This window comes from Callorhinus ursinus, unplaced genomic scaffold (assembly GCF_003265705.2).
Source record: "Callorhinus ursinus isolate GAN/ISIS: 27379988/994484 unplaced genomic scaffold, GSC_fseal_2.0 scaffold12, whole genome shotgun sequence".
NCBI classification, from domain to species: domain Eukaryota; kingdom Metazoa; phylum Chordata; class Mammalia; order Carnivora; family Otariidae; genus Callorhinus; species Callorhinus ursinus.
In genome coordinates this window covers 45,355,983-45,365,596 of record NW_027397074.1, presented here as the reverse complement: position 1 = coordinate 45,365,596, position 9,614 = coordinate 45,355,983, and positions in this window count along the sequence as shown.

The window sequence follows — 9,614 nt, the reverse complement described above, 5'->3', positions numbered from 1 at the left end:
TTCCCTTTGCCTTCACTAGAAGCAGGGATGTTATAGATATTCTTCCTCTTACTTTGTAGATGGGAATGTGAGGCACAAGCCTCACAGTGAATGAGAAGTCATCATCTTTTGGGGTGCCCTCCCAGCTCACAACCATCTCCGGCTCCCTGGGGACTGAGGTCTGAATCAGAGTGATGGACCCCCTGCAGTCTTCCCTGTACCCCTGGCCACTGCCCCTTGGGTCACTGTGGATTGAATTAAGGGAGACAGACATGGGGCTAAAGTGGGCCATTCAGATTCTTGTGTAAGAATTTGGAATTGAGACCAAGAAACACAAAGTTAGAATCTGTATATGGCTAGAACTGCCACATAACTTAAGATCTAGATGCCACTATATTCTGGCATATGGATGGGGGTATTGGAGAAAGCTGATGCTCAAAGAGAGAAGAGGGAAGTAGATATGCAGAGAGAAGCAGAATGGGAGCTAAGAAAGGACCTCGATGACTTGCCAGCTCCCATTTCTAGTTCTTTCTGAGTCCAGCTCATACTTTTCCCCTTGAATTCCACGAGACACCCACCTGCATGCTTATAATCAACTCCCTTATTTTGCTCCTCAACGTTTGGTGGGCAAGACTTTCATAGGCCACGAAGTCAAATGCACAAGCAGTTGAACTTTATTTTCCTGTAGCACAATTCAATTTTGAGCCCTCGTTCCAGCTGCTGGCAGAAAAGCATTCAGGTAACTCCAGGTAAACTCAGGCATTTTGGCATTTTTCAGGCCTTTTAGGTTTCACTCACTTCAGGATATTCTCACACATTTCCGGCTCTCCATATTGTTATACCCTGGCTTCAGGGGAAGCATTTAGTCTGTGCCCATCCCCCTGAAGAGAGGTGTGACTGAGACGTGATGAATTCCAGCCATCCCAGCTCCCCAGCTCGCCAAGTCTGGCAGGCCGCCCTCCACCCACCTTCTTCTGCATGGCTGCCCTCCACAGCTCTTTGGCCACGGACAGACATTTTTGTGCCCCTCTTACGAACTCACCAGCATCTGAGCCTTTGGTAATTTTTTTTTTTAATAAAAAGATATTTTTGACTAAAGTCTGGGCAATCTTTAATCTGCAGGAAATAGAGCTGTCCAATTATTATTCTAATTTATTTCTTTTTTAAAAAATATTTTATTTATTTATTTGACAGAGAGACAGCAAGAGCAGGAACACAAGCAGGGGGAGTGGGAGAGGGAGAAGCAGGCCTCTGGTCGAGCAGGGAGCCCGATGTGGGGCTCGATCCCAGGACCCTGGGATGACGACCTGAGTTGAAAGCAGACGCTTAACGACTGAGCCACCCAGGCGCCCCTCTAATTTATTTCTAATATCCTGTTTACCACAAAGACTTTGTGCACTGGTCTTTTTAGGGGACAGCCTTTTGAAACTTAAAATGCTGTTTTCCCTCATAAATCCTGGCTGATGGAAATCAAAAGTGTTGGGTTCTAAGACTATTGTTTCTACTGTAAATACCACAAATCTAACTTGGAACTAATTTGAGTTTCAAGAACCTAATCTGGAACTGAAATCCATTTGGCGGAGACATGTAATAGCAGTGACTTAACTGGGGAGGGCCCAGGAAATGTGTATTTCTTCTTGCTGCATGAGTGTGAGCTGATTTCTTGATTGCCGTGAGGCGAAAACCCTGGTCTCCCAAGAGTGCTTTCCATCCTTTGACCCCACCTGCCCCTTACAGTTTCCAGGATTTTCTCCTCTGTAATGTGCAGCCTGCCTTCCACAATCATATCAGCTGGGGCATGGATGCTGGGAGGGCAGTTGGAAAGGCTATGCCAAAGTTAGACCTACATTTGCAAGGCCAAGTGGAACACAATGCCCCTTCTCCTGAAGCCAGCCTACTTTTAGAAGGCGAGGAGGGGAATGGCATTCCATCAAGCATACTTGTCATTCCCCAACTTTGGTTTCGGATCATCGTTATACCCTGGCAGGGAGAGTCTTGCTAGTAATATATAGCAACTATTTTGGGGGGCTGCTTCAGACATTCCAACCTTCACTGAGAGAGCAGTTTCAATAAGAAACCTAGAAGGGGGAGCATCTAAGATTGGACTGCAGCAAATATATTAAAATATAACTAGTTATTCAGAACAGTCAATGAAAATCAGTTCTGTGGGAGAGATACATTACCTTGGTTTAAATGCAAATCATTTGTCAGTGGCAAAAAGTCAATTAGGATTATAGGGCTTTTAAAGTAGGTATTCCAGTTTTCATTTCTAGGTCGAAGGGTATCAAAAAGTAAGTTTAATGAATAATGATATAATGAAAATCTAATGCGATATCAGGTGAAAAAAGCAATAAACGGACAAATATTAATACAGCTATGTAATATGAACATCCATACATGCACATATATATGTGTTTATATCTAACCACATATATTATATAGTGGTCACTTTTAGGTGGTGGTATTACAAGTAGCTTACGTTTTCCTCCTAACACTTTTTTTTTTAAAAGACTTTATTTATTTATTTGAGAGAGAGAGAGAAAACATGAGTGGGGTGGGTGAGGGGCAGAGGGAGAAGCAGACCCCCTGCTCAGCAGGGAGCCTGATGCAGGACTTGATCCCAGGACCCTGAGATCATGACCTGAGCTCAAGGCAGACACTTAACTGACTGAGCCACCCAGGGGCCCCTCCTCCTAACACTTTTATACACATCGTCAATTTTTTATTATTCTTATAAAGAGAAAATGATTAGCATTATATTTTTTAAAAGGGTGGAACGAGACTTCCAATTCTCATACGATGAGAGGAAAAAAGAATCTAAAAACTCTCCTGCCACATTGCCTAGAAACACTTGCTACAATACAGCAAACATTATTTTAAATGTGTGGATGAAATGGCAAGAGAGAAAGGAAGGCCTAAGTAATGTCAGCAACAAAGAGGAAAGTTAGGGCTAGGGTGTGAGAGGCTGCTGCAAGTGATGTTAGGTCTGGGATCCCCAAATAAAGCAGTTTTTAAAGGGCTGTGCTTTCCCAGAAGAGATTAGGAAAAACACCGATCCACCGGCATAGAGAGACAAAAAGGTATTTGTGTGCTTCTGCTTGGGTGGGAAAAATGTCCATCTGAGAAAGAAAATCTCCAGATCTGTTTTACCCCAAACTTGGAGGTTCAAATTTGCAGATGATCCAGGAACATGATGATCAATGACCAAAAAGGTGATACAGGTATGGTGACCTCTCTGGGGCAAATGCAAGACAGCTCTTGAGGGATACACCCAAAACTCAGGCTACAGGGGCTTCTCACGGAGAAAACAGACTCCTGTGAAGATGAGCTCACAGGCAACAATGTTGAGAGGCAGAAGGAAATATTCTCCATGACAATCAGCAGAAACAATAAATAACACATACCCACACACACGTATGTATGTATGTATGTTCTAAATCCATTAATTTAAAGAGAGGCTCTCAAATATCAGACACAAAACCCCAACCACATGCTGTTCATAGTAGGCACACTTAAAATCTAATGACTCAGAAAGACTGAAAATAATGGAATGGCAAAAAAATTATACCATATAAATACACATTTTTATAAACTGGCAGCACATTATTCAGTAGCCACAGCAGAAGCCAGAAGACAGTGTATTTATGTTGATATTTGAGAAAAAAAAGATGACAGTTTTAAAATTTTTTAGGGGTAAGAAGGTGCAAAATGAAAACACGAGGAATTTCCCAGAAATATTCAACCGTTCCCCTGTTCTGGGCACCAAATCACATAGCATAACTGCAAGACTGAGGTAGTAAAACAGACAAGGTCACGCTCAGAATGTGGCAGACAAAAATAAAATAGGGAAGATTTGAACAACATAATTTACCTCACTCGGTGTGCTCCAGAAAAGCCAAGGTGTTCTGATTACAATGTACTACCATTTGAAATTAATTAATGAAAAGATAACCCCTCAAAAAACATAAAAACTCATTTCTAAAGAGTTCATGTGTCAAAAAAGAACCCTTACTGGAAGTATATATTTAGCACCAAAAGACAATGACAACAATACAGAGTCAAGCATATGGGATGGAGCTGAAGAAGGACTTCAGTCATTCATGGCTTTAACTGTATATGTTAGAACAGACAAAAGCCTGAAAAATAGTAAGAGAAATGTCCATTTTCCAATTATAAAACAAATACGACAAACCCAGGAAAAGTAGAAGCTGGGAAATAATAAATAAATACATATAGAAATAAATACAGAAATCAATAAAATAGAAAACCAAGAAGCAAGAAGCAATAGAGAACGATCACAAGACAAAAAAAAAAAAAAGTGAAAATAAGATGACATAGAATAGCCAGAACCAACTTGAAAATGAGTGAAATTGGAGGACTTAGATTTTGCAACTTCAAAATTTACTACAAAGTGACAGAAATCAAGACAGTGTGGCATTAATAAACTGTTACATTAATGGTCAACTGAAGTTTGGCAAACATGCCAAGAAAACTCAGTGGGGAATGAACAGTCTTTTCTACAAATGGTGCCGGGGCAACTAGATATCCACATGCAAAAGGATGAAATTGGACCCGTCTTACATCATATATAAAAATTAACTCAAAATGGATTATAAATCTAAAACTATAAGACTCTTAGAAGAAAACACAGGAATAAATCTTCATGATCTTAGATACAATAGCAAAAGACCAAGCAATAAAATAAAAAATTTGATCAATTGGAACTTCATCAAAATTAAAAAAAATTTGTGCTTCAAATTATATAATTTGAAATTATATAAAAAAGTGAAAAGACAACCCACAGACTATGAGAAAATATTTAAAAGTCATACACCTGAAAAGGGACTTGTATCCAGAATATATAAAGAACTCTTACAACTCAATAATATGAAAATAAATAACTCAAAAAACTGGGCAAAGGATTTGAATAGTCATTTCTCTTTTGAAGATACACAAATGGCCAATAAGCACTTGATCAGGTACTCAACATCATTAGTCATTACGGAAATGCACATCAAAACCACAAGATACCACTTCACACCCACAAAAATATCTATAATAATTAAAAAAAAAAACCACCCAGGTAATAACAAGTGCTGGTGAGAATGTGGAGAAACTGGAACCCTCATACGTTGGTGGATTTAAAAAATGGTGTGACCACTTTAGAAAACAGTTTGACAGTTCCTCAAAATGATAAACATGGAGTTACCACAGGACCAAACAGCTCTGCTCCTAGGTATACATCCAAGAGAAATGAAAACATATGTGCCACACTAGGACTGGTACATGAATATTCATAGCGGCATTACTCATAATAGCCAAAAAATGGGAACAACCCAAATGCCCAACCACTGATGAATGGGTAAACAAAATGTATATCCATACAACAGAGTACTTTTCAGCAATAAAGCAGAATGAAGTATTGATACACACTACACTATGGATGAACCTCAAAAACATGCTAAATGAAAGAAGCTAGTCATAAAAGACCACATACCATATGATTCCATTTATATGAAAGGCCCAATATAGGAAAATTCATAGAGACAGAAAGCAGATCAGTGGTTGCCTAGGGTTGGAGGAGGGAGGGACGGGGAGTGACTGCTTGATGAGTACAGGGCTTCTTTTGGGGGTGATGCAAATGTTCTAAAGTTAGACTATGGTGGGGACTGTATAACTTTGTAAATATAAATAAAAACCATTGAACTGTACACTTTAAATGGGTAAATTTTATGGTGTGTAAATTTTACCCAATACAATTGCATTTTGAAAAATTAAGCCAGATGACATTAAATGCAATGTGGTATTCCAGATTGGATCCTGGAACAGAAAAGAGGCATTAGTGAAAAAACTTGTAAAAATCTGAATCATGTTTGTACTGTAGTTAATAGTGTTGTACTAAGGTAATTGTACTAACGTTAACTTCTTAACAAATGTTCATGGTTAGGTGAGTTGCTAACATTAGGGAAGATGAATTGAAGGTTATACAGGAACTCTGGATTATCTTTGCAACTTTTCTGTAAATATGAAATCACTCTACAAGAACAGTAAAAAACCACCATGGCAAACCTTTAGTGTACTTGATGCAGTGGATCAGGGAGAAAGAGGAAAGGAGGGAGGAGGCACAGATAAATAACTAGAACTGACACATGAAATATAAACTACAGAACAGTGGAGATGCCATCATAATACTAAAGATAATTAGGTACTAGTGCTGTGCAAGGTAGGTTCCTTCACTGTCACCACCTGTCAGGTGTCTGGGCTCAGGATGAACTCCACAATGTGACACAGTTTGAGATAAGGAACAGGCTCTGTTGGGGGGAAAACGACAACACAAGGGCCAGCAAGACGAGACAAGATATGTGGATCACTGTCCTCCTATCACGGTAAGGAGTCATGTCAGGACCTGGGTGACGAGCTTGTCAATGGGAGGCAAACACACTGCTTGGCAGAGTGACATTTACAGCAGTTGCTGAGGAAACCGGTTGTCCAGCACCTGGAGACCTGGGGGCGGGTCCTGTGGGGAGCCAAAGGAAGGGGGCTCCCGGTCCTGTGGGAAGCTGAATTTGGGTACAGCCTCTTCCTCGAAGAGAAGGCAAGGCTGGGACTAGCCAGCTTCTTGTCCAGCCTACCCAGAGTAAGCTCTCAGGGTCACTTGTGCACAGTTCTACTTGACATTCATAATCAGTAACTTGAAAACATACACACAATGCAGTTTTTAAGGAAAATATAACTTAATAAAACTAGTCAAGAAGAAATAGAATTTTGGTTACATTTATAACTTGAATCAGAAGTTTTAAAATCCACCCTCCTCCCTCAAAAAAAAAAAAAAAAGATAAAATAAAACAACCCATTAAGCTCAGAAGATTTTACCAGTCAGACCCAAACTTCAAAGAACATATAATCGTTATCTTAAACAAACTGTTCCAGTGAATATAAAATGAGGGAACACTGCCCACTTCATTCTATGAAGTAAAAATAATCCTGATGGCAAAATTAGATAAGGACAGGATGAGAAACTAATTATTAAAGGCTAATCTCACTTCTAAACAGAGATGCAAAAATCCGAAATAAAACATTAGTCAACTAAATTCAGAAATGCCTATTAAAAATACACCATTACCAAGTTGGATTCATCCTAGGAATGCACAGGTGGTTCAAATTAAAAAATCTATTGGTGAGATTTACCTTATTAACTGGTTAAAGGAGAAAACCATATGATTATCTCAATAAATGTAGAAAACCTTTTAATATATGCAACATTGTTTCATAATTAATATTCATAGCAAACTAGAAATGAAAAGCAGCTTCCTTAGCCTGGTAAATGGTAGCTACCAAAATTACAGCAATTTTCAAAATTATATAGCAAAAATCATATATAATTGTGAAATGTTGCAAGTATTCCCTTGGAGATCAGGAACACAATGATTTGTTCAACCACAACTTCTACTCAACACTGTACTAGAACATTTCACTAGTGTGATAAGACAAGAAAAAGGAAATAAAAGTTATAAAGATTGGAAAGGAAAAAAATTTAAAAATAAAAAGAATCTACAAACTACTAGAAATAAGAGTTTATCAAAGTTGTTGAGTGTAAAGCAGATATGTAAAATCAGTTACATTGTTATTCACCAGCAACAAAAATTATAAAATGTGATTTTTAAAAGAGAGATATTTTTCAATGGCAAAAATAAAGTCTAACACACCTAGGAATAAATATAACAAGAGATGTACAAGACTTTTATAAATAAAAATACGAAACTTTATTGAAGAACATAGTAGAATAGCTAAATAGATGAAAATATAAACCATATTTATTGATGGGAAGAAGCAATTTTATAATAACAGTAACAATTTGTAACCCCCCGAATCAGTCTAATAAATTTAGTATAATCATAATAAAAATTTTAACAAGGTATGTTTCAGAACTTGACAAGATGATCCATAAATTCATACAGAAAATTAAAGGGTGAAGAATAATCAAAACACTTTTTAAGAGAACACACAAGAGGTGTGTGAATAGAATGGAGGGAACAGATTCCAAACAGACACTAATTTCTTTAAATAATACTGTGGTATTGGCCCAGACAGAGACAATTAGGCAAATGGAATGGAACAGAGTCTAGAATTAAACTCATTTACATATAGTAGCAGTGGCATTTAACTTATAGGAAAAGGATAGCCCCAATGGGGCTGAGATAAGTGGTTGTCCATAAAGAGAAGATAAAATTAATCCAGGGGAGCCTGGGTGGCTCAGTCGTTAAGCGTCTGCCTTTGGCCCAGGTCATGACCCCAGGGTCCTGGGATCGAGCCACGCATCAAGCCACGCATCAAGCCCCGCATCAGGCTCCCTGCTCCCCGGGAAGCCTGCTTCTCCCTCTCCCACTCCCCCTGCTTGTGTTCCCTCTCTTGCTGTGTATCTCTCTGTCAAATAAATAAATAAATAAATTCTTTAAAAAAATTTAATCCAAACCACATTCCATATACAAATAATTTCCAGACGGTTTAAAGACCTAAAGGTGAAAATTTACAAAATTATTGGGAAGAATATCCCATGACGTTTTAGTGATATTTGCAATACAGAATTATTTTCTAAACCAAACCAAATGTCCAAACCAAACCAAACCAAACCAAATTAGGGCAACAAGCCCTAATCATAAAGGAAACACTGATACATTTGATATTAAAATTAAAAAATTGTTTTATAACAAAAGTCATGAGATACAAAGTGAAAAGACAAGCTACTATCCAAGAGAAGATATTTGCTACTCATATAACCAATATAATTAGAATTCAAGAGAAAAGCAACAATCCAAGAGAAAAATGACCAACAGTGTCAATATCAGCAATACCCAGAGGGAGAACCCCAAATGGCCAGTGAACATAAGAAACCATGCTCACCAACCCCCCTTTTTACAGATTTATTTATTTATTTGAGAGCTGGGGGAGGGGCAGAAGGAGAAGGAGAGAATCCTCAAGCCGACTTGGTGTGGAGGGTGGAGCCCAATATAGGGGTCCATCCCAGGACCATGAGATCAGGACCTGAGCTGAAACCACGAGTCAGATGCTCAACCGATTGAGCCACCCAGGCGCCGAGCCGCCTCCCTTATTAATCCAATTTGTATTTTCTCAATTGTGAGTTAATATGACCAGTTAATAACTGGTCATATCCTTTGTAACTTTCCCTAAGGTGTTTGTGTAATTTCCTTCATGATCATGGTATCTCCCCTGCCAGGTAAGTATTGTTTGTGTAATTTCCTAACTGATGTGTGGGAATACCTTGTTTTGAACTCGCTGCTTGCAATATTGGCCCTGCTGTTGTTTTTAACCTTGTTGTTCCTGAGAACATGATTGTTAATTTTTTAAATCTGAATATGATTTACATACATTTATAATTAGTGCTTTTGTGTCCTAAGAAATCTTGTGTACCCCAAATTCACAAAGATACTGCCCTAGGTTTCCTTGTAGAACCTTTAGACTTTTTACTTTTACACTTGGTTATATGATCTATTTTGAATTATTTTTTGTGTGGTGTGGGATATAGGTCGAGGTTCATTTTTTCCCCATACAGATAGGCATTTGTTCCTTTCAACATTTTGTTGAAAAGGTCTTCCTTTCACCACTGAATTACTTTG